The 26,966-nt window shown below is 38.7% G+C and overlaps 1 protein-coding gene across 7 annotated transcripts in view; it reads right to left on the minus strand.

The window, feature by feature from the left end:
• The window catches only part of THRB (thyroid hormone receptor beta), a 152,763-nt gene that overhangs the window by 106,427 nt on the left and 19,370 nt on the right, over positions 1-26,966 (minus strand). For 4 of the 7 annotated variants that reach the window (XM_079299665.1, XM_079299672.1, XM_079299664.1 and 1 more), the window contains exon 2: positions 17,114-17,143. The exons of 2 other annotated variants lie outside the window; for them this stretch is intronic. The gene's annotated coding sequence lies outside the window, so the exon portion shown is untranslated. Of the gene's footprint in view, positions 1-5; positions 120-17,113; positions 17,144-26,966 lie in introns of those variants that run through there. One more of the 7 variants, XM_079299666.1, reaches the window with a different exon arrangement.

The raw sequence follows: 26,966 nt of genomic DNA on the forward strand, positions 1-26,966 counted from the left end.
GTTACCTCGTCAATAATGCCTGTTGAGAACAGTCTCTCTCCCACGCCATCCTGCCACAGCTGTCATCTGGGAGTGTGCTAGTTGGCACGGACCAAAATCATGCCATGGAATGTGCTAGAAATTAAACAATATGGACAATCATAAGATACAAGTCCTGGCCCTGATTAATTTACCCATGCAGACAAAGCAGTGGTGAAACAAAGTGGAAGTGGAGTCTTTTAAGCCCATTTCTGCAGTTAAAATACAAGCATCAGAAACAGGGCGGCACAGCAGGACCAAAGATTAAGACTCCCAAGTTTAGCCCTGTAGCCACAACATGATCTTGTTAGTGCCATAAAAAAGCAGGGAGCACAAATAACTTCTAAACACAAAGTCAAACTTTTCTCTGAAAATAAAGAGGCCAGAAGATGAGTGCTACAATAGATATCAGGGCGCTGGCAAAGGCAAAGTGTGAAATGGATCCTTTCCAGTATTCAGTTTAGGAAGACAAACATTGTTTCACAAATTCACTGTAGCCCTGCTTATTTTCCAAGCTCCTTAACTCATGCCAAAGGGCCTGGACTTTTTGAACATCCTGTTCTGTTTCCTCCACTGCTAGTCTTAGTCTTCAGTACTAAATGTCTTTATTTCAGGGTCCCCTTTTCTATCATTTTATTCCAAACTCCTCCCTCTGTATTTTGTATTTTACCTCTGGGTAAGAGTAAAGACAAGCAGATTAATGAGAAGTCTGAACAGCACATTAAGTTACACCTATTTTAAGAGCCCTTCTCAGTAGGCATCCCAAGGCACTGCATAAAAATAAAACTAACTCAATCACATTTAAAACTAACAAGAAGCATGCAGATCAGATGCTGGCATGCCTCAAGGCATAAAGATTGATGGTTAAATGAGTCCATGATTCCCCAGAGTCTCAGAGCCCCATGAACACAGACTGATTTATCTGTCATTGGCTGGATGCAACAGCAATCTGTGTGGATGCAAAGTTAAGGAATCTTTATGATGGCCTATCAGCAGGAAAAAGTATTCCTGCCTGATAAGGACAGGAAAGCAGTTTTAATCCATGAGTAGTAGCTGGCCATTTTGGGGATTTCCTATCTGCCAAGCAGCAATGCCTCCTCTGCCTCTCAAAGAGGACAGAACACAGCTCCTGTCTTTGCTCCAGAGCTGCAAGAAGCCCAAAGTACAAGTAGTGTCATGGCAATGACTACAGCAGCACAGAGTTGGGCAGAGAAAAGAACATCACCTCTCACTCCATCTCATCCCAGACCTGCTGCTCTTGGGACTCCAGTAACACCACAAGAAATGGTACCCAGCACCTTGACACGTCTGAGATGCACCCTGCCCATACAGACACATCTCCCATACAGACATCTCTCCTCACTGCTGGCAAATGACACTGCAGAAGGCATTTCTCTTGGTACACTGCTGCCTCAGAAGTGCCAGGAAGCCTTTTGCTAATGGTGATGTGGTCACAAAACTTGTCCACTTGTCCAGCTATCTTGCTGCCCTCCTGTTCCTTCCCACAGCAGTTTCAGGCTGACACCAAAACAGGCAGAGATAGAAGGAACCAACCGTGTTCTTATTTGACTCAAATAACTGCATTTCATTTTAGCAGTGCACAGATAATCAGCCAGTCCTTAGAGACACTTAATTCACTCTCTTGAGACAGTTCAGGAAAAAAGAACCATGTGATGCCCTTACAGCCTCTTCAAACAAGTAGTGTTGGAAGACAACTGTGGCCTGCAAACCCTAACAAACAGTAATGTGGCTTACACTATATTCAACCCTACTTTAAATTATGTATCTATTAACACACACACAAAGTGAGGGAAGGATGTAATAGCACAAATTAAAAGTGCACAGGAAGCTGCAGTTTCAATAGTGAAGTCAAAGCTAAGGCCTAAGAGCCATCAAAACTTAAAGCTATTTCTATTACCTTGTGTGCAGCCAAGGTGATCACCAACATATCAATATAATGAAAATAATTAAATTAAATTAAAAAAGAAACTTTTATGGCTGCCAACATAGCAACTTTTGTGAAGAGTATGGACTTTAGTAAGTTAGCAAAAACAGAGCTACCAATAACATCGATGTAAGAACAGGAGGTCCTGAACAATGCTGGAATCACATTTTGAAACCAGCTAAGGAATATGTACATGAAAGCAGCTAAAAAGACAAAGCTGATGCCATCAGTGAAGAAGTTCTGACAAGACTTCAGGCTCACACTGCTCAAGTAAGGAACACTTCCCTTACCATCTGGCTTAGAAATCACTTGGATTCCACAGTGGCCATATAATGGGCAACAGGAAAGCAGGGAAACTATTTTAAGTAAGCATCACTAAAAATAAAATGGGAGATGCAATGAAAGAAGGAAAAAAAAGTAGTCAGTGATAAATATAGTAGAGAGATTTTTCTATTTATAGTTTTAAAGTTATTTCTATTTGAAAGTTTTCATTTAGAGACACAGAGGGCTTCCACATTCATCAGTCTGGTATTCATTCAACTACACAATATTTACAGAAATACGTAAAGGCCAACAAAAAATAATAAGAAAGACATTAAAATTACTTTATGTCACAGTTTGGGGTTATCAATTCACATTCAGACATACATAAACAAAACATCAATATTACACTGACATGCATTTTGAATGCTCTCCATGAAATCCTGCTCCAGCAACAAGGCAAACTGAGAAAAAAATAGTTCAACAGCTTGACAGTCTTAAGGCTCCCTGGAGACAAGCTCCTTCAGGTGAACTTGCTGTGTGGACTTGATGTTCCATACAGCTGACCCAGGAAAGCAGAACACAACCTGTGATGGCAGGACCATGGAGAACATCAAGCCTCAACAGAGAAAATCTAAAGGGCAGAACTGGAGAAGGCTCTGGGGACACCTTAGAACATCTTCCAGCACTTAGAGGTGGCCTACAGGAGATCTGGAGAGGGACTTTTTACAATGACACACAGTGTAAGCATAAGTGATGGCTTTAAACTGAAAAAAGATAGATTTAGATTAGGAAGAAATTCTTTACTGTGAGGGTGCTGCAACACTGGAACAGGTTATCCTGAGAAGCTGTAGAAGTCCCATCCCTGGAACTGTTCTAGGGCAGGTTGGATGAGGTTTTCAGCAACCCTGTCTAGTGAAAGACCCAACCCAAACCATTCTATGATTCTGTAATTCTGTAACTGAAGAGGAAAGGATCCACGAGTGTAGGATGACTGCTGAAAGACTGATGATATGCTGGAGGAGAACTGCCAAATACCCTGCACAGTCCTTTCCAAAAACATTGCATTTTGCTCTTCAGAAGCCAAAGCATTCAAAAGGAAAATGCAAATCCTCCTGCTGATCTCTGAAGCTCCTCACAAAACTGATGTTGTGCCTGGTTAAGAACAGGTCATGTTCATGAACCCATTTATAAAATGCCAGGTGAGATGCATGCTGCTTGTAGTAACATGGATGATCTAATTTTAGTTTGAGAGTCCACTGACTGCTTTCTGCTAAAACTGACATCTGTTACTAACTTTGTTCATGTGTCAATACTGTTTAGCCTTATTAACCAGCTATCCTCTGTACCAGCCCTTTCCCTCTTGTATTTATTAAGGAACTATTTTATCATGCTCTGGGTTTCACTTTGCTAGCCTGTTCTGCTAAGATAAAGGCTCTCAGTGATGCTTTTCTTGCTCTTTCTGTTTTAGTTTGAATCATTCCTGAATTCAAAATCCAGAACAACACATGAAATTTCATTTTCCACATTTTTCTACATTGACTGTAAAGTTTCCATGCCTCCATCACCTTCACATTACACCTATTCCATTCTAGACCCATATTTATCTTATCTGTTTAGGTCTGGAGATTTGCCTTGTTTTTACACAAATTTCAGGAACTTTGAAAAATATTTTCTCTACTTTTAAATGTTTGGGCTTTTTAGTCCAGCCAACTGAATTACCTACCAGCCTCACGACCTTGTTTCCTTAATTTCACAGCCTGTCCTTCTGTGAGACCAAGTGTTATTTATGACCTGTGTTTGCTTATGCTCATATAACATTTAAATGGAAATAAGTAAATTCATGTTTCATACAAACTTACTCTGTATAACCAACTCTTCTACAATGTAATCATGCTCCATGAAAACAAAATCTGAGAGCACATCAACATCTCACTTCAGCAACATTTTAAAGCAGAAATCATATTCCCTGCCTGTCACAGCTTGCATCAAAGGCTGTCGATGTCCTAAGTTTCTAAGGGATTGCATCTACTGAGCCATTTACAGCTCTATTTCTACAAGCAAAATAAACATGTCCAAGAATGTTGAGGCCAACTGGCACAGAAAGGTGCCATGCTAATAAAGTCTATCACCCTCCAAAACAGGGTGGTTGCTTTCAAACTGCCTACTGGGAACAATCCCAAGACAACTTTCAAACCTTACCTGGGAATACTTCAGGTGAGTTCCCGTAAGTACACACCAAAACTAGGCCAGGAACAGTCAATAGTAGATACATTTCATTTCCAGAGCCAGGGACTGCTTCTAGACTCCATTTAATTTGCTAGTACAGACATATCTATTGCATGGACACCTCTTCATGCCTGTATGACCCTGGGTTCTTCATGGTACATCTTCATTAGCTTGTCATTCACCCACCTTCCTTCTCAGAGACCAAGATAATTCTACTAAAACCACACCAGCCACAGATTTTAGGAGAGTTTTCTCTGGCTGGATATATTAATCTTTGTTTTGTTCCAAAAGGGATTCTGAGATCTTTGTCTCAAGTTTCTTCTCCAGGACTGTTCGCAGTTTTGTCTTTGCATGGTATTTCTTTGGATTTGGAAAACAAAGCACTGCTCTTTCCCCAGATAAACTCTGCTGACAGATGTGCCTTTCCACCTAAAGAAAATGAGTCTTCAGACTCACACACTTGCATCTTTCTCGTGCCACTAGGAAACCAAGATTTTCATGTGGTTTAGGATTTTATTTCCATTTTCCCCTGGTGCTGCCTAATTACCTTATATTTGCTGTCCTCAGTTCTTTAATCACATCCCTTTTCCTTCTCAGGGCCTAATCTCTACTTATCTCCACCTTATCCTTCTTTTTTTCTGGTGCCACTCTTCTTTCAGTCATCTATTTCTCACTTTTTCCTCCTGAGTTCTCCATCATAACACATCAGTCTTTCACCTGATTTCTCCACTACAAATTAGTGCCAGATTCTATGCTGTGATTACAGCCACATGCAGAACGTGGTCAGCTTCCTCAAAGACCTCTCCCTTCCAACTACTATTTTTATATACAGCTGTGCATTCAGATCACCTCAACTGCCTCTTCTACTCCCTTGTGGCTTTAGCTCTCTGCCTCCAGCTGCATCTAAACTACTTGGGTATTCTCCCTCCTGACTTCTGTCAGGTGACATTTCTACATAAAAATAGATCCTATCAGGTAACACTGAAGAAAGTGTATCTCCTTCTTTTCCTGCATTCAGTCCTGGTGTCTCCTCTGCTATTCTTCATTCAGTGCTGCATCATTGAACATCCTTCCTCCATCTCTGCCTTCAAGGAAAAATAAACAGCCCCGACAAAATGCATCCAGACTCTAATTTTTCATTAAATGCTGGCTTCCTCTGGCCACTGACTGAAAGGCAGTAATCTGCCTGAACTAAGCTCTCTTAGGTGGAAATTCTAGTTGTGATCAAAGGCAGAAAAACTCCCCCATCTTCTTCAGCTGCAAGTCAAATCCACTGAAAACTGCCAATGAGTCTTGTGAACACCAGAAATAAAAAAAAGAAAAAAAAAAAAGAAAAAAAAAAAAAAAAAAAAAATAAAACAAGGAGAAAGAGTAATTACAATGTAAGGCAGGGATTCTTGGACATGAAGTTTTCCTAGAACTTGAAGAAAAATGGATGCCTACCTAAGTGGAAGAAAATTAAAGAAGTAGTGGGAAGAATTTAATGTCAGAGATCACAAATCCGGTTTGAGAAATCTTAATTTTCTGAGATGAGGCTAGGTACTAACAACTGACTCCTCATGCTTGTGAAATAGGAAAAATAAGTTTACATGAACCTAATACAGAATATAGTATTTTGAATATAATATTCTGCAAAACTGGAAATTATTGCAGAAGCATGTGACTAAAGAGAAAATACAGTTCAAGGATTTGACAAGGGTATCTTTCTGCTAATCAAAGTACAGACTTCAACCCTTGATTATTCCAATCACAGTATGAAATAACATTAAGGAATCAAACATTCTAAAATACCCTTTATTGTTATTGTTTAAAATACCCTTTAAACAACATAGATTTTATAGGACAAATATTAAGAACAGAGCTTCAAAGAACATGTGGATGTGTAGGAACAGAGTACCAAGCCAAGTGTCATCTCAAGTTTTTTACTATATAATAAAAATAGCACTTTGTTTTGAGAACTGGAAGCTTATCAGTCTCACTTTCAGTGCAAGTCTTTCCTGCAAATCCAGGCATGCAAGAAAGGACAAGCAATGAACAGCAGGTAAACCTTGTGCCCTTAATGCTTTGGTTTATCTCAAGAACTTAAAATCCAACAATGCTACTAAACAAATACTGAGACACAAACAGAAAGAGTATGCCAATTGCTTTCATGTAAACAAGGTAAAGAGGCATCAAATTTAATTGTCAATAAGTGGGAGGATTTTCAAAGATGCAAATGGACAGTAAATGCGGAGTTCAAAAGGTATTCAGGGTTGGCCTAAATGATCTAATTGCTGCTGTAAATCTACAGTTCCTGGAAACTATTAAGTCTGCTGCACTGTTGTAAAAGATTTTAACATGTATCCACTATAAACACTATGCTAATTACAATTAATTACATTAATTTTCACTTATTATTTACACAGAGATTCTCCAAAAATGAAGCAGGCCAAGAGCACATCCAAAGAGGTATTTCCTCTGCTAGGGCACAAAAGCATGCTGTGGTATCTGGCCTCCTGATCCTGGATCTTGCATAAAACCTATTAAAACCTTTCTGGCAGATAAGTTATCTGTGGTCTCCTTTACAAAATACAATGCAGAGAGTGATCCATGTACCCTGGGAAAATAAACAAACAAACAAACAAAACCCCACCCCAAAACCAAATAAACAAGCAAACAAACAAACTACCACCCCGAAATATTTCAGCTGGCTTTAAATTAGGGTAATTTTTATATTAATGATGCAGACAAAGGTGCAGTCTCTGACCAGAGCTGCCATAAATATTTTTAGAAAGATATATTAAACAAACAAGATGTATCAGAGTAAAAGTCTACAACATTAATTCCATACTTGACATAAAATGTATAGAGCTAAAACAAAGCCTTTCACAGTTCCTTCTAAAACTTAAGAAATCTTCCTCCAAATTCCCAGTGTTGCTTTGACTTGCTTTAAAGGCTAATTCTTTGCCAGAGGGGCTGTATAATTGTTTATGTCTCATCTAACCTGAAGTGGAAGCTGAGATTCAACAAATAAATATGCAAATATCTCCTAGTGATTTGTACGTGCTAAATATAATCCAAATGTTTATTGAGATCCTATTTAATAATTTCCCAATGGATGCATTTCTTGCAAGAGATTAAATGACAACAGGATCAGAAAGCCAACTGCATAGGGCTAGGAAACAAAGGTAAGTCATTCTGTTATGAAAAATGTTGGAAATACTATTCTTAGCAGGGAAATGTGACTGACTGGCTCCATATTCAACTACTTGCCACACATTTACATCAAGGAAAAGCATTTTCCCACCAGTGGAAGATTTAATTACATGGAGTACAGGGAAAAGAAAAGAAAATCCATTGTGAAAGTCCTCTTTAACTGCTTTAGTCAAAGTGGGTATCTTAGACTATGTCAGCTGGACAAACTGAAAACACAAAAATAAGATTAAAGATAGTGTATCTTCACCTAGCAATCTGTAACTATGTGTTCCAGCCAGAGAAAACACTGGGAAAGCTACTGGAGGAGTTTTCCTTTGGCTCAGGGAACAGATGAGCAAGAGTTCTCCTAAGGCATTACACACAAAGCCAAAAGCTGTTAAATTCAGCGGCGGCTAAAGCAAGTTACAACACAGTCTGCTCCAGACTGTGTGGACAGAGCCAAGCTGCAGAATAATAACATTTAGGGGAAAAAGGGAGCAGGCAGAGAAAACATACCTTATGGTTTTATCCCAAGCCTGAACCAGATTCATGGAGCTCTCTCAAGCAAGTCAGAATATGGATGTAGAAAAGGTTTTCTGTGTGAAGAGTGCTCACCCACAGAAGCACAGGTTCTACACTGGTATTTTCTAGTCTTTATTCAACCAAGTTTTCAGTCCCAAATAAGACAAGCACTTTCTTTGGAGGACTATGGCACTTGCTGCCGTCACGGAAGACTTTTCCAGTCCAATAAATCACATCTTTCCTGTCATGCATTCTTTCTCAATTAATCAAATTTTTTCTCTATGTCACTTTACCATCCCAAACATTTTGATAAAACCATTCTTACAGAACTGCTTTCTCTATGCCCCATTCCAATGAGAAATCTCTCACTTCATGTGTCTTTCCACATTTCTCCATGTCCATGGTTCATTTTCCTTTATTTTCTCAGAATTTCAGTTAAACCACATAAAATGGTGCATAAAGACTAGAGGGAAGTTTACAAAGCCACTGAAGTGAAAAAAGGCTGGAATTCTGAATTAAGGACTGTTTTTTGGTCAGCTGTGCAGTTCTAGCTCATTACATAATAATGAGTGTAAAATCATTCCGCAGCTTCAAATAACTCCTATTTGTGTAATTTCCACTCCATTTAAGAATTAGTTGGAGCAACTGTACTGACAATTTAAGGAAGGCAGAAGAAGTTAACAGGATCTAAAAGGTTTAGACACAATGACTGCAATATTATCAGAACCAGGATTTAGGAACCTGGTTAGGATTTTTTTCTGTGAGGGTGGTGGGGCACTGGAACAGGTTGCCCAGAGAACCTGTGGGTGTCCAAACTCTGGAAATGTTGAAGGCCAGGTTGGATGGGGTGATCAAGTGAAAAGTGTCCATATTTCAGACAGAGGGATTGGAACCAGATAACCTCAAAGATCCCTTCCAACCCATTCTATGATTTTATGATCCTATAAGAACCAGAAATTACTTTTTTCTCTTCTGTTATTATTTTATGTCCCTCTAATTATTTTATTTCAAGGAAGCAAGGAATAATAAAATGTAAACATAATGCTAGCACCTTTTTACAGCAGTCTCTGTTTAACCTCTGTCTCTTTCCATATGTGAAAGCTGCAATGACAACCAACTTTTGGGAACAAAGTGCATCAAATCCTCCCACACAGAGTTGGAACACACCAGGGTCAGCTGCCATTTTCCCACTGAAGACAGAACTTGCAAAAAGAAGTGAGCACTCCCTGTCACTTTTACTTAGATTTTTCTGCCAGAAAAGCAGGAGCTCCTCCTATAAATCTAGGTATTTTCCAATCAATTTGTTTTCAGAAATGGAATCTCATGACAGAAAAAGCACAACATCCTATATCTCAAGAAAATCAGAGCTGGTGAACAGCTGCACTGTGGCTACTTACCTGGAAATCATGATGGGTCAGTACTGCCACTGTATTTTAAAGCAGCTCTACACTGAAAATTTTACTATCCTGTATGTCTTAGCATTTTACAAACCCACTCGTTATCAGAAAACTTAAAGCTCTCTGAATCAGCCCCAGTCAGGGGGAGAGACTAATAGTGTCTATGGTCAGCATCTGAATATAAAGGAAATCAGAAATGTCAAAACTTGTCATAATTGCTCAATACTATTGTCTCTCTGTACTATATATCTACTACAACTAAAGGACTGTGACAAATTTTAACCTGACATCCTCAGAGTCAGCAAAAATTCAGTACTACTTTTCCTTGGTGACAGACATGGCAGGGAATACTTCCCCTAATTTCTGGGTGAACATTAGAGAAACCAGCTGCCTTTCTGTGAGGTGCACATGCATTCAAGTTTCAGTTCAGAACATGCAATTTCCTTCCAGAAATTGTATTATTTTACCTTTAGCTCTGTTTGTTCTTTTCTGGGATTATTAAATCAAAGAAGGGCTGACTGGTTTTTAAATTAATTTGTGAAAGGACAATGAAAGATGCTGATGGCTAGAAAGATAAGACTGAGTTTCTAACAGATCAAAAGAGAGAGAGCCTGAATGAGCAGATGTGTTCTGAAAGATTTTGTTAAATGCAAGCATCATGAGTGTCTCAAGACAGATCCATTACAAATAGAGGTCTGCCCATCATGGTACCAGGGAAGAGCTCTTACTGACTCTCGAGCAGAAAGGGAAAACAGCAGAAGGAGCCTCACTCAGTGGTTCACATTGGAAGAAAAAAATAAAGTCCGCTCCATTTAGTCCTTGCTCGCTCTGCAGACACAGGAGGAGCACAAAATTCAAGTGCTTGCCTCCCATCCTCCTGTCTGATGAAGATCATGGGAGCTAGAGCTTTTGCAGGAAGCTGTCAAGGTAAGAAACATTCCCTGCACACAATATTCTTTTGTACTTTAAAGTGAAGCCCCTGAATAAAGAGCCCAGTAGATGACACAAGATCAAGGAATAAGAAACTAACCTGTGAGTGCAACTCTGTGGAGTCACTAGACTGCTCCCTTCAGTCATGGAGTTGGGCTGGCATGGTTGAGGCAGCTTTGTGACTGTAAACAAAGCATTTCAGGCTGCCTTTCTTCTTTTTTTTTCTTTTTTTCAATGTAATTATAACTGATCTAGCACATCATACAGCTCAAACCAATCAAACACAGATTTTTTTTGGTTCTTTTCCTTTTTTGGGGATAGGAACTTTTAAACTCTGAGATAAAGTGTTCTCTGTCAGGAATAAAATCAGCTATCAAGCCTGTCTGGCTGGACCTAAAATCCATTCAAAAAATCTCTATGATATACATGCATTTTACTTTGAACTTCCTGCTAGATTCCATTTGGACTTACTTGAGTAAAAAGTTAGAACTTATCTCCCTGCTTAAGGGAACCAAAAACATTACCACTGATTAAATATTTATTTTGTAGCACCATGAAATCTATCATGCTATAAAAAATTGTTCTGAATGATACCTCTTGAGCAAGAGTGCGACTTACAGCTTTTCTTTTTACTAAGCTAAACATTCAAAAAAAATACAGCTGGTCCATGAAAACTCTGTTTTGCCTTGGCAGAGCATCAGACAGCACCTTCTGGTTTGCCAACAACAGGCAGAATCTTATCTAACTGTGGGATGTGCTTGGATTTACTACCTATTAGCAAAACTCTTAAGAAGCACTGAATGGTTCCAGCCCCTTTTACGTATTCTCAGTCAAATCTCATTAGCTTCATGCTCTCAGTTTGCACACAAAAATATAGCAGTCTTTTCCCACCTCTTAGGGAAAAATTAATAGGACAGTGTTAAATCTCATGTTACAAGGACTTCATTACTGCTACAAGCTATACTAAATAATTAAATGCACTTGTCAAATAACTGATGAGAGAAGATTTTGTGCCTTGGTGTATGTTTTTACTGTCTGTTTACCTCAAAATAAAATCATTCACAGGGTCTCCTGCACAAAAACTGAGACCTTAAACTTGGAGTGAGGAAGAGCTGTGAGACAATTCTACATAGGATGTGATTAAAGAAAGAGAACTGGTTTAAAGCCACAGATGGGGAAACTGAAAGAATAGAAGCAAAGTTTGCTCTGAGGATGGTGCTGGATGAGAATGACCTACAAGTAAATCTAGCTAGCACGGTCTAGATCTCTAGCAGCTTCTAAACTGGCTTTTGACCCTTAAAGTGAGCAAAAAGGCAGAAATACACACTGCTTAGAGAGATTAGGACCAATATTATTCAGCCAACATGACACTTTTCTAACCTTTATTTTCTTATCCATATTTTTACAGTAATATATTGGAGGGTTGGGGAAGCTTTGACTAGGGCTAGCAGCAGGGTGCAGCCATCTAAAATGTTTGGTAGTCAACCCATCTATTCTGTAAACGTAGGATCCCTCAGGTCTGAAATAGAGGGGCTATGTGCAAAAGGGCCAAGGTCAAACAACTAGACAAGCAGCCTACCACCACATCCATAAGGCAAGGCCATTTCTGTAATGTCAAAGATGAAGAGAATTCCTGGTGCAGTACGTGTGTCCTACCTGCCTCTCTTCTCCACAGTCAGGTGTCTGGAGCCCATTCCCTCCAGTAAGACTATCCACACAGTCCAATGAAGCAGATGCTTCATTGCTGTCTCTCCTGCTGATGGGAATTAATCTGTTTGGCCATCCTGGAAATTTTTCGGATGCAGTCTTCTAAAGGTTACTCAAATCCAAAAATGGTACAGCTGCAAATCCCTTTTGGTAGCAGCCGGACATATGCTGTACCAGCCTGCTGCTACCAGAGCCTCATCCAGTCTCAGGATCTGCTGGCCTGAACATCACTGTGATGTTCAAGTTGGACTTGTCAATGAGCACATGCACGCAATCTGCTATTTTTTAAATGCACTGGTCACCAAAAGCCACATTTCCATTAAGCGGGAGAGAACATTCCTGACGCTCCCGTTCTCTCACGGCAGCAGAATTTCCCTGAATCGGCACTTTTTGCAGAGTTCTGTAACAGTGAGCACAGCACTCTCATCTGAGCAGACATTGTGAGCACAGTGTAAGTACCAGGTACTTCTTTACACCATGTCCCAACCTAGCATGTGGATTTAAAAAATTTTGAAAACAGTGTATTTCTCTCTTACCCAGCAAGTTACCCAGGCAAAATCATGGACTCCTGTAGAGGGGTTACTAAGTAAACAAAGTGCAGGAAACAAGACTGAATAGCTTTCAAATGCAGTAAAACGGAGCTTTTAAAGCAAGTGCAGTTCTTAGACACAAGCAATGAATTTTGGACTAGCATTGCACTGGAGATGCGCCAAAGGAGCTCCCCAGACCTCAACACAACTGCTCTTTTCTGTCATGTGGAATGCTTTTACAGCATTAATTGCCTAAATAGAAAGAAATGCCAAGGAAACCCTCAGTGATAACCAAAGTCAATTTTGCAGGCTTGTGTGCCACTGTCCAGTAGAGGCACTTCTTCTGTTGTAGAAAAGATTGTTTTCCTTTATATTAAATGACTTAGCCGAGAGCTTTCACATGGAAGGAAATAGCAGCAATATGATGTCTCAAATAATGGCACTGTCTCCTCCATTCATTTTCAGAACTGAAGTATCCATTAAGAGTGACTCACTGGTTGCAAAAACATGTGAAAAAGAGACATCCTGAAGTTTGCTTTTAAATACTCTCCACAGTCAGTATTATGGCTATCAGGAATTTGTGAAAACCATAGGCATGTAATATATTTTCAAGAGACGTGGTGCAGAAGAAATCTCATGCTACAAAATCACAACTATTATTGCATAGCAACCAAGCAAACATCTTTGATTCCTGACTAACCAAAGTCTTCTCTCCTTTCACCACAGCCATGAATCCCTAACCTACTAGCAAAAGTAATTATCCTTTTATCTTTTTCCAGTGTCTTGTCCTCTTTCTTGGATGTCCATGAAAGCAGGTGGAGTCTCTACATGGAGGGACACAAACTTAATTACCTCAACCTCCTTGCTTTGGTTTATCAAACCAAATAACAATGGCATCTCTCTCCTCTACTTTAGTTCTACTATTGCTTTAGTCAAATTTTTTTTCCAATTCAGGTCTAGGTTCCCATGTGTAAACCATAAGTACACATTGGTTCAGTGAGGGAGAGCAGTAGGGATGATTAGGTACCAAGTGCAAACCACCTGCTGTCAAGATGGATATCAGATATTCTGGAAAGAAAAACCAAATCTTTTCATATTCCTGGGCTCAGTCTTGAATTTACCCTGGATAATTTTTTAAAGAAGATTTTTCAGAGATCTTTCTACAGAGGGAGAATTACATGAAAACTTTCTTGAATAAGTTTTTATCCCCACATGCGGCCAGGACAACTCTTAGCTGTTCTTCCTGTCATGCTGCTGTGGAATTACACTGAACATTCCTGTAACAAAAGCTGTGCAACCTAAGTACAGTAGGGTGACATAATTCTGAGCTCAAGTTGGTGGATTTTTCCATTTGCAAGATTTTGCACAGTAATTCCTGATTAATTCTGAATGTTGAAATTAATGAGCTTATCAAAGTAACAAGAAGGAGCCAGGGCTATTCTTGCTCACCACAGTGTTTTGTGTTTCTTCTAGTATAAAATTACTTTTTGATCTATTTTAATGTCTTTTCTATTAAAAAGATCTGCTGTCTCTTACCCAGTAAGATAAGAATACACTTTCCTGTAGCTGAAGAGAACTAAAGGATGAGTATCCTGTACTCTCAGTGTTCCATGCAAGTCCCAGAGCAAACATACAAGTTACTACTTTTTCAGTTTTGTGGAAAGCAGATTATTTTATCCTAGGAATTTTACATAATCTCCTGAAAATGTCCCCTGCCCTTTCTACTCATAGGGGTATTAGGAGTGGCTATAGAAGATCCTGTGTTAAAGACAATGGAATTATGTTCACTGAGTAACTGAAGAATATTCTGAACTCATTCAGGACTTCACTTGTATCACAGAAGGGATTCAACAAGTATCACAGAATAATTATTATTTCTCATTGAACTCAATAAAAATGCAACCTGCAAGGCTGCTCAGACAAGGGCAGGAAGGGGCTCAGTATTGGTGCACGGGACTGAAGCACAGAGTGCACGAGCTCAGCAGCACTGAGCACCCACCACCACCTCTCTGCAAGGATCTGCTCAAAGACTTTTTAACCTTTCACCACTGAAACAAGAGTGACCTGCTCCACCTCAGGTTTTGGAAATTCTGTGGCAGCCTGTACCACATAAGAGCCTTTGTTGGTGGAGATGTGGATTTAAAAGGCCTGGAGGAACTCTTATGGTAATCTGGTCTGACTTCCTGCCTGGCACAGCCTGTAATACCTCATGCAGCAACTTCTTTACAAAGCACAAGAACTTGTAACTCTACTAGAAGATATTTCAGAAGCAGATCTAATCTTGATTTAATTACTCCAAGTGATCTACCACATTCCTTTCTAAGCATTTCCAATGGTTAATTACACCCACGGTATCGTAATTCCAACGTGAACTCCTCTTCCTTATCTTGCCATGTTTTTGTCTGTTGGAGCCCTATCCCATCTCCCTACACTGATATTTTTAGATACTAACCACATCACACCTCAAAATTCTCTTACCTGAGATAACAGTTTGCCTGCTTGGCAAACCAAGACAGGGATTCCTGAGACAATTGCACAGCATCTGTGGTGGTGTATTAGAGATAGCTTTTGACAAAAGAGACTAAAGGAGAAAAGTCCATTCAAATGAAAGGGGTAGGCACTGAACATCTTCTTTAACAAGCTTTTCCAGCTCCCATAGCACTCATTTGTATGACCTGGAAATTTGGGATGAACAGCACTGCAACCTGCACAGCTTCATTTTCAACCTAACTGATATATTCTAGCTCAAACAGGATCAGTAGTTACTAAACACTGCAGTTGACTTAGAAAGAAAAAGATGGCTGGTGGCAGGTGGTTTTCTACTGCCCATATGTCAAATCACATAAAAATGACCTGGTACTTCTGCAGGAGCTGCCAAGGCAGAAATCCAGCAGTGAGCAATGTATACCCTAAAATACTTCCAGCTGTGACTGGTAAACAAAATAAGTAAATTTCCACCACTGCTGTCATGCTATATTACTTAGGCACATTACTTAGGTATTTGTACTACTGTAGCATTCAGAGGCTCCACATAAGGCTCCCTTGTGTTAGGTGATCCCCTACAGACACAGCAAGTTTAATTCGTTTTTGCAGCGTTTGCCCAGTGCTTGTATGGCTGAATCTTGGTGAAGAGACAGAATGAGGACTTGTGCTCTTCCTGGATCATGGATGCTGATGAGATCAGTGTACAAAGACTGCTCAGAACTAGAATTTCTTCTGGCATTTACTAAATCCCTGCACTACCCATGTGGTTCTCAACACATTATAAAGTTCCTTAGTTTCATCAGCCCTGTTCCAGAAGGGTTTTCAGTCCTTCTCACTGATTGGGTGAAAAACAGCAGCATCTTGCTGTCTCAGAGATGTATTATATAATCATCCACCTTTGTAGCTGCAAATAGATTCACATACTCTCCATGCACCAATACAAAGTAAGAATTGCAAAGATAGTCTGCTATTTACAACACCATTTGTTATGACACCTCATTCCTTTTTCACAACATTACTGTTTTTTCCATTAATTTTTCACATTTCTACTCACTTGTGGCTTCTAACAGTTTATATTTTGCATAGCTTAAATGTCTTTTCTTTTTAAGCTTCCCTTTTCCTTATTCCAAGAATGCCCCTCTGCAAACCAAGAACACAGTTTATGCAGACATATCAACTTTTACTGATGCTAACAGATTTTTAAAAATTTCTTTTGAACACTCTTCCATTTGGAAGCCATTTGACTTGAAAGAGGTGCACAAAATCCAGCTAACAACTCTGCAAAATTTTACTTTTATAGTTGGTAGTGTCTTGAAAGACCTTCTTCTGTCTTTTGCCCATATAGCAGATGATGCAGAATCAATTTTCAGAATGCAGCTGAATTATGTCATATATAAGGGGAAATATTCCCTCTCAGAAGAGTTCACTCCTTCTTTATTTATTTAACTATGTAACTTATGAACTCCCACCACCACAAACAAAAATCAAAAAACAAAAAATCTGTGACCAAGCTACTTATTTAATCAGCATATCCTCTAATACTTCATTTTCAAACTGGAAGAAAATGAAGATTTTAATTGACTGCATAATGAAAATTACAGCATCTGCTGAAAAATAATTACCTGTAAATTCCTTACAGGCTAAAAGAATTTTCCAAATCTATGAAGGCATCTTATTTTGATTAAAGACCAAATAGTGGTTCAGTAACAACAAAAGTTAAATGTTGTTAGACTCATTCTGCAATACAGTACTCTTTCTTTTTTGTGCTTTGACATACTGACCCAAATGGGATCTACTAGTGAAGTGCTGAAATCCACTGGTCCAGGATCTAGAGTAAAATGCTGAGTATATTTGTTACAATTATCTCAAATCAACTTGAGTATCTTACTAAAGTGGAATAAAAATAAAAATCTTACCTTATTAGAGCTTCATTTTCTGTTCTTTCACTGAAAAGAGTAAAGAAATCTGTATTAAAGATCCATTTGGTAAAAAGAACCTTCTGAAGAAACTATTTTAGTCTCACTTCAATTAACACCAAATCTGAAAGGTTCTTTTTACATAACTGTAGTAAGTCTCTGTTATTTTGCAAGGTTAATTATTCTCAACACTCTGGAGTGGAGGTCTTTATTTATTTACCATCTTAATTAGCGGTTCTGAACAACCATTTCAAATGCTTCGGAAATATCAATACAAACAACTGATCTCATCAATTCACCACCTAAACTAAAGGCTGATTAGACACATTCAGTAGGTTTATTTGCACTTCAAGCTGCTTCTCATGAACAGTGTTTGTGCTGCCATTATTTTTATTGCACATTTGATATTTTCTATTATAAGATGGGTTTGCATTGCAGTATGCCCATTCAAAGAGGTTTTATTTTTTTAAAGTAGCTATTTTCAGTCAGGGTCAGTGGCAGTTTAGAAGAATGAAAGAAAGCATCAAGCCATTTAAATAAACACCTACTTCAACTTAGCTGCTCTGTATGACACATTTGTCAATAATTTACCAACACACATCACAAAATCAAAAAACTAAAAAGCTTTAAGAGTATTCTGAGAAAGTTCAGGCATAACTCAGAACAATCAATCAATGTTGAGGCCTACTAAAATATTAATTAACCTTTCATTTCTTCATGAGCTTTTTTCAGTCCTTTACAACTGGGGAGAACTATCTGCAAACATCAGCATTATAAAACTGGGATTTCAATTCTGGTAACTCTGAAGTAAATGGGTGTTTTTTGTCACCAATGCACGCAAAAACAAAATCACACTTTTTCTCACTTCATTTTCCAAATTAGAATAATATACAGCATGAAATAGAAAACAAGAAGCAAGGTCTAACAAAATCTGACAATTATTAGCAGTATTTGTTGAAAAGCAGGGAAAATCATGCTGAGTCACAGGCACAGCATCTCAACCTCTAGCACTTTCTGTACACTTCATTAGCCATCAGTCAGTATGGTTAGAGATTTACAGATGAAGAGAAAACAAGGAGAGACCTTGTTCATCTTTGCCAAGGACAAATTCGAAGCTTGGCCTCAAAGCATGCAATCAATGCAATGCTTGAAGAGATGAATTCTTTGCTCTACAGTGAAAATATTGTGATTTGGGGAACAGCAGGGTTAAAACAGAGTCTTCCAGGAATGAATCTGTCAATCTGAGAGGAAAAACACTTAAGAGAATAGTAGAAGTGCTTCTTCCCTTCATTTGGGGTATGGTCACCTGACATTTTTGAGAGACCTATAAAATGAAACTATTTCACAAATGGAACAGGTAGACTTAAAGAGAGACATTCCTGGAGTGCAGTTAATCATTGGATTAACCACCTGTTTTGAGAAAAGCCATGAGATCCCATTTTATGAGTCAGCTCATGACAGCTGACATTTACAAAGCCTGATTTCCCACAACAGAGTACCTGCACATGTGTGCCTTTAAATGAAGAAGAATAACTCTAAGGTCATTTAATTACTTAGTCAAACATAAAATCCTCATAGGTCTAATTTTTCTACAGCTCCCCCTGATAATCAGCTATTAAAACATGCATCAGTACCAGACTAGTTCACATTTACCTGTCTGTCTTCAGGTGTGGGTCACCCACAAAAGGTAATTTAAGAAAGATTTTGCATGCAGGAATGAAGAGACAGAACCAGTAAGTATTTTATCACTGGATGCTATGCAGGGTTTCAATAGGATTGAGTGGGATTTATTACAGCACGAGCCAAATCCTTCTTACTTTTCTCATGCAAAACGCCCATTGAAGCTAGCCAGAGTGCAACTGAGGACATATTACATCCCTGATTCTCTATTACTCACCTGTCACAATACTGCTGTGGTCCACAGCACAAAGTTTCTGGGACCAGAATGGTTTCTTTTGGGAAGGGATAGAGTACCTTACAGGTTAGCCTCTTTTAACTATAAAGCAGGTAGAGCAGCAAGTCTGAAGAAGACTAAAAGTCGTCCTGGATTTGTGACAAGATCCACAGTTTTAAAAGAAAGTATTTCTATGCTAGAAACACTCACAGCACAAGCTGCTTTGAAGCATATTTAACGCATCCTACATACTTTTAAAAGAAGAATGAAAGCTTACTTTGGCAGGGTTTATGACTCCCAGAAAAAAAAACCAAACCACCCTAGCATGCTTAAAAAACCAATTTGCATAAGTTTTCCTTATCTGATCTAGCTGTTGATAACAGGACAAGCTATAATGAGGGCCATGAGCACCTCCTACCCCAGGTTCTCATGAGCCCTGCTGCCTGCCTAGCCTGATGGGCTCAGCAGACATTAGCTCAAGAGGACCCACTGCTATCTCCATCAGGTAACAGGAAGCTTCCAGCCTCAGAAGATCTGGCTTTTATCCAAGTGGAGATAACCTCCACTCCAGTGTGCCCAAAACAACACTGGGTAAGTGAGGTTCAAGCATTCAATAGTCCCTGCAGAAGACTTATCAGGTTTCCTGCCTTATCTACCTCAGACACCTTGGCAAAGAATTTAAAATTAAAACATATCTCCTGTTCACTGCTTGCACTCTCTTCATGCTTAATGCCTACTGCTTAGATGGAGGGGGAAGAGTGCTACAGAAAAAAAAAAGTAAAAAAGTGAGGGCATTTACATTGCAATACTCAGATGTGTCATTCTGCTAAGCATACGCCTCTTCACAGTAAAAACAATACTTGTTTCCAGTCACCAAATGTGTTAACTTTGGGCAGACTCTAGCAGGATTCTATAAGACTGCCTCAAAGGCACATCAGTACCATTAGGTTAAACTAAGTAGACAACTACCCACACTCAGTGATGAGGCTCTGTAAATTCAACAGGGTATTCAAAGTTATCCTTTCAATCCAGGTACAAAATATAAAAAAAAATTTTAAAAACTGTAAATCTTTTTTGAAGTTCCATCTTTTACTGAACAACTTATGAACTCTCTCAGTTTTATAATACTATAATTAACACTAAAAAAACCTACTGACAGAGACTGTTAAAACAATGTATTTTGCTACCATGATTTTTCTTAAGGAAGACTCACCTCTGACTTGTTGAACCACAGGAAATTAATATTGCTAAAATGATTGAACAGCAGAATAGATGTAAATGAAAATTCCCTACTTTAACACACAGAAAATTCTTGACTGCATGGAGTTTTACATATAAAAAATGTTCCTTTTTGTTTCAGTCATTATTATTTCACCTTGTTGTATGCTGTTTAGGAGAAACTGAAAACCTTAAGATAACTTATCGTTAACTGAAATATGGCTTTGATCTCTAAAAGGAATACACCAAATTAGCTAAAACAACTCATTTCCATATGATCCAACACTTATCCATTATACAGCAGGAGAAAAGACATCCAGATGCTCTTCAGAAAATTTAGATATAAAGCACATATTCTGCCTAAGTCTTTGAATAGATATCAGATTAGGGATGAGAGCAGTACTTTTCTTCTTATACTTTCCTTCTTATCCATCAAATCCCATTCATCCTATTAAAACTTACTTTCAAGCTCCTCACACCCATCACAGACATCTTCATTTAGAGAAAAACAAAGTTACCAAAAGATGGAAATCTATTCAGCCCTCTAGACAGATTCACCCTAGATTTTTTTTCAGTTTACTTTTTTAGTCCCTGCAGGATGCTCTGGTGTTCAGGGGTCCACAAAGAGACTGATTGAACAAAGTAACTACAATTTCCTTTTCCACAAAAGATCCCAGACAGCCAACCGGGCCTGAAAAAGCCAGAGAGCTCTCATTCCATCAGAGCCAAGGAAAGAAAAAGAAAGGGGTGGGGGATGAGCAACCCTGACCAGGAGATAAATTCGTTCTTAAAGCTGCTCCAGTAAGTCTGGGTTTCAGTTCTTCAGTTTAGCAGCTCCCTGTCGGAATTAAAAGCATGTCAGCGGAGGTGGAGTAAAAAAGAACAAAAAACGTAGGGGAAAGAAAAAGACAGCAGGGAAAAATCTCACTGACCTCCCTCAGCAAAGCTCTTCCTCAAGAAGCAAGGAACTCTGCTGGCACAGAAAGTTAATTTAATTCTTCCTGCCCCACCAGTCTTGACTCAAGGCCATTTGATTTTCAGTTCCAGTATGTGCAGTAGTTAGCAAGTTGTGCCATGCACTCTGCAGAGTGAAAAGCCATGACTGCAGCATGCCAAAGCCTAATCTGCGACAGGCATTCCCAGCTCTGGAGCTCTACAATCCTGCCTTGGATTGCTGGGTGCTGGGAGGCAGCAGAAGGGCTGGTGTGCACAGCCTGGACTCTGGCACCTCAGGATGTACCTGAGAGTGTATACCACCAGGACAATGCTAATCATCAGCAGCATACAGCTGTGGGCTCTCTGCAGGATAAAAGGGCAGAAGAAAGCTTGTGTTTAGATTGGGCAGTGAGAACAAGATCATAGCTGGGAGGCAGAAAACCCATAAAATAGCTCCATTTAAAGCATACATACAAATTAAAAATTAACTACTGTTGCCAAAAAGCTGCATGTAACCCCACCCTCAGCTATACCTGCCTATGTAGGGACTGCCAAAAGTGCTTTGCTGCCCCTCCAGCATGACCAGCCAAGAACCACCCTCTCACATCTGTCCTGCTCCCCAAGAAAGTGCCCAAGGAAGAGTCACCATTTATTATTGCTCTTGATGACAAGCTGTCATAGAAATCAGTGACTTCAATGATTTTTTATGGAAGCTTGTCGTCCTCCTGGGTCTAATAAGTCTTTAACATCAGCCAAGTAGCTTGACCCAACTGTTCAGAGATGGAATAATGTGGAAACAAAAATTACCATTGGTACTGCTGTATACTTGTTGAGACCATACTAAAGAGCTCAAAGCTGCTTTACAGAAAATGCTACAAAAATGCTGTCCAGAAGCTCTTATCCTCTCCTGTAAATGATGAGTGCACAGACAGTAATGTCTGCAGTCCTGTTTTGCCAGCATTTCCATTACAATTCTCTGCTTTAATGAAGAATTAACAAGATTAAATACACTTTAGCTAGTAGACCTTTAAGTTCTATTACAGTACATTGTATTTACATTAGAAATGTTGTCACAATTCTTCTTGACTTTGAAAGTACGATGATAAATTAATTTACCTTTAAAATAAAAACCATACCAAAAATAACTTTAAAATCTTCAAACTTATTGTACTACTCTTTATAGAAAAAGTATGTTATTTATGCTATTAAAAAGAAAAGCTAATGCATTTTTGTAATGTAAGAATTAATTAAATTCTAGAGAACTAAGCAGATCCCAGAAAAGGGCAGCTACTCTCTCTGTACATAACATAATCATATGCCCTAAATCCAATTATTTTCTTCCTCTGAAAGGTATTTAAGGATGTCATCTCCATAGGGCCTGGCCCAGTGCCACAGAAAGCACAACAATGCACACTGCAGCTGATGAGAAACCTTGCATTCCCCTTAGGCTTGAAAACCTGGTGTAGGACCAAAGACTCAAGCGTGAAAAGCATCAGGATGTTGAAAAGAAGTCTTCATACATAATTTTTAATTATTCATATTTATCAAAACTTCAAAAACCAACCAGATAATAGTCAAATCCAAGGGGAACCTTCAAGCTTTACATGCAACGTATGACCATGGTGGAATGGGAAGTTTTGGGAACTCAGGATATTCATCCCACTTGTGTTTAACCCTACACTGCAACTGTTGGAGCAAGTCACCACTTCTGAGACTGATGAGACAAACTGCACCCTGGCATTTTCTCCCCTCCTCCACCAACTTACTGAAGAGGAGCCCAGGAAGAAAAGCTCAGACAGCCAAAACAAGGTTTCTTCAGCCACTCAATCATCCTTAGACTCAGACTGCTTTACACCAGATGCCTGATTTTAATCATTGTCCATATGTCTGAGTAAGCATAAAGAAATGTACTGCAGAGACAAGACTTGGACCTTCACACTTTTTCTCAGAAAGCATACACTTTTCTGCTTATAATCAACCCACTGACAAGTGAATGATTATGATTTTCCTAATTGTCCCTGGTTTATCTTCTGTGAGATGGCTGAATTCAATAAGCTAGTATCTTGAAGGACAAATATACAGTAAGTACTGCTGCATAATATCCCCAGCCAGCAAGTTCATTATTGAGTCCTAGAATAAAACATGACAGACTTTGTTATGTTCCCTTTTCCAGGGTGTCACTACCAACCCAACACATCCTAGAACTTAATAAAGCCTGGCAGCCTCCAACTCATGATACATCCAGAATACGTTTTTTTTTCCCCTCACTGCTTTTTCTAATAACTGGTGCTGTTCTGTTTTTCTTGGGATGGTGGATGACAACCATCACACCTGCACACTGGAATGTAGCTGTCAGGGTAATTCCATCCAAAATTAAGTTCCATGAAAGCAAAAGTTTAATGGGGGGAAAAATGGTGAGCTGGTCTGTAGCACACTAACTGCTTTGAGTTTAGGATCTTTGATTTGTTACATTTCTTTCTTCTATTTTTTCTACCTGTATGGCACGTGCCTTTATTTCAGTCCTATGCACAGCGTGTGTCTCAGTAAACTGTCCCAATGCAGCTCAGAACGGTGACACAGACTGCATGACTTGAGCAAGAAGTGGCCCTAAGCTCTGCATAATGTATAGTGAGAGCTATGGAAATACCCAAAGAATAAATAACATGTAAATCTGACATTTGAAAATCAGTGAAAGCAAGCTTAAAGAGAAGAGTTCTTTCTTCTTATTTATGGTACTCTAAAGATTTTAAGGTGTAATGTACAACTGTTGTACAGCTGTATAATCATCAGGCCCACAATTCTCCTGGGAAGTGTTTTTCAAATGGTAGATTTGGTTGCCAAAGTAAGAAACAGACAGTGAAACAGAGGTATTTCTAAAAAAGAGCTTTGGGAAATATCTCCCTGTGCCCAGTATATAGAGCAAATATAAGTCTTCACTTAAAGTGAGTTATATTTCATTAGTGTCTGCAGCTGCTTAACTGCTCTTCATCTTCTGTGGAGAGGGAGTGGAAAACACTGTTAGTGACATTGACAGCATTTGCTAGTGATAACCAACTATGAATAAATTCAAAATCTTGTTAAATCAAGGTTTACTGGCTAAGCTCACAGGATAAAAGCCTTAAGAAACTATATTTGCTTTATTTTCTGGAGCTAAGGTCAAGTATGCTGAAGCTTCAGGTTTGTTTTTTTTTTTAAAGGTGGAATAGGACTAAACTTCATTTAAGAGACAGACTGAGTAAGATACTTGTTTAGGAGCTATATAGTAATGTATCAAAGCCAATCCAGTTTTATTTCTACCAAAGGAAAAAAGCAACAACAACAAAAAATCTGTCAAGGTATTCAATGCAAAACTGGATTCATGCACATAGAAAACTTTTCAATGCACAACTAGCAGGAAAGAGGAAAGAGTTATTACCCTCACTTTGGAAGCTTTATAATAAAAAAAGCTTCATTTACATTTCTGTATTTTTAGAAATATGGTAGTATTTGCTTGTTTCTTCCAGTATATCAAAGATAATACTTAGCTGCTGGGTTTATGAGGTGCTTGCAATTGTAATTCAACAGACAAATCCTTTGTTATAAACAGAGAACAAATAATGGGGATTTACAAAGCTGTAATTATATCAAGAGGGTTTATGCGTAAGGATGTATTAAAGGAAATACTATACACAAAATAACTTCTTTTAAAAGGAATCCTCTGAGCATTATCACTGCTTATAGTAAGGGCTCTGTTACCATAACAGCAAAAGCAAAAATGACTTCGTGTCCCACTGTCTGAATCAAATATGTTAAATTTCACTTCAATATATTCCACGAGCATAATGTAGCTGAGAAATTATTTTACTACATGATGCACATTTTTTTATTTAGTAATGTTCACCACAGTTTCTACTGTTGTTAACTCACAATGATTTCTATATCTCCTCACAGTAAAACACTGAGCTGGGAATCACAAAAATCAAAACATTTTGTGTAAATTTATTCTGAGATTGTTTTGACCTTACTAGCTTATTGGTAAATTAAAATGGGAGAATCTGACAGTTGTTCAGGAAAATACAGCAAATAAAATTGGAATTACTTTCCCAAACTTCTTCTCTAAGATCAGAGATTCATTTACCTAGTTCAGATTTTTTAAATAACTGATTATTGCTATCAAGTAACATACAATTCTGTATTGGACTTTAAGGTCCTGAACACATTGAAAAAGTTGCTAGTGCAATGTATGACCAAAAAAAATCCACTACTTTATTATTAATTGCTTTTATGGAGACAGGCACTATGATTAATTAGATTAATTCAAGGGAATTACAGGTCCATGCAAAAGACATCAGTTGCACTGTTTCCCCAAGTATAACCTTTTTTTCTAAAATACACTAATTACAATGTTTTGACTTCTGGCATCGATCCCTGGACCAGTCAGGGCTGCAGGAAAGCAGTGTGACAGAAATACACAGGGAGGAATAAAGTGGTAGGAGGCACTTGGAGCAACTCCAAGGCATGAGGGTGGTCCCAGTTTGGAGGGAGGAATGGGTAGCATCACCTCTGCTATCCTTCCACATCAGCACAGAGCTGGTGGTGAGAGGAGGTGCTCAAAGCCTGCTGCAGAGGAGATGGACAGGGAAAATAGGGGACAGAGGTTCATAGTGCTCCAGCCTGATCCCTCTGATGGGTGATTCCATGTCCATAGGCAATATCAGGACACAAAAAGACACTCTCTCTTTACCACTCAATTCAGAAAAGGTTTTCGTAATTGTTTACTTTCTTGTTTAAAAGGAAGGAGTTCAAGAAGTGTTTGAACAATGCTTTCAGGCACATGGTATGATTCTTTGGGCTGTCCTGTACAGGGCAAGGAGCTGGACTCCATGATCCTTGTGGGTCCCTTCCAGCTCAGGATAATCTGTGATTCTGTGACAAAGTAAGTGAATTTAGCAGCTAAGATACAATGGATTAGAAAGCCACATTTTCAATTTTACAAACCAGAAGAGCTTTTGCTACATATAATATTTCAACTTTGGTGTTTCATCCTGAAATTAAAAAAAAACCCAAACAATTTTTGTATTTGGGAGCAGTCATATGGACTACGTAATGGAAAAGCTCTATAATTTATCTGAATCATTATTTTATTTTGTTCTCTCGTGGTTCCAATTGTTCATTGTTAATTAGATCCAGCCACAACAACTCATTGTGCAAAAGGCATACTCTGTTTTAATCAAAATCTTGGACGGCATTTTGGATGGCATCTTTAAAAACTTGGACAGAACACTCTGTGGTTTCCTCACCGATGAAGAATCAAAATGATTAACTATGAACACATCTTCCACTGGAGGCTGACACTTATCAAGTTATTTGATGAGCTGCTCCTTGTTTCATGGAACTTTTTAGATTTCCTTCTGTTTTGTACCTGCTTTCTTCACTCAGAACAGTAATGAACAGAAAGCCTGACCCGTAGGACACATCCATGGTGAACTCTCAAATAATTTTTAAATTTCTATTTTATGCTGTGCTGAAAATGATGCTGTAAACACAAGGTATGACTGTGACAGTCTCATCCATTTGAAATCAGATCTTTTTATCTATAATGTCCAAATTATTTTCCTGATTGTTTCAGCAGTTAAGAGAAATGGCCAGTGTTTGGGAATGAAACACATCAACAAGCTCATGCTTATGGACTGCCTTCATAAATATATTTTGGGGACAATGTATTACTATGAGGGTGATGAGGCACTGTAACAGGTTTTCCAGAGAAGTTCTGGATTCTTGGACATATTCAAGGCAAGGCTGGCTAAGGCTTTGAGCAGCCTGAAC

This window comes from Erithacus rubecula (genome assembly GCF_903797595.1).
Source record: "Erithacus rubecula genome assembly, chromosome: 3".
NCBI classification, from domain to species: domain Eukaryota; kingdom Metazoa; phylum Chordata; class Aves; order Passeriformes; family Muscicapidae; genus Erithacus; species Erithacus rubecula.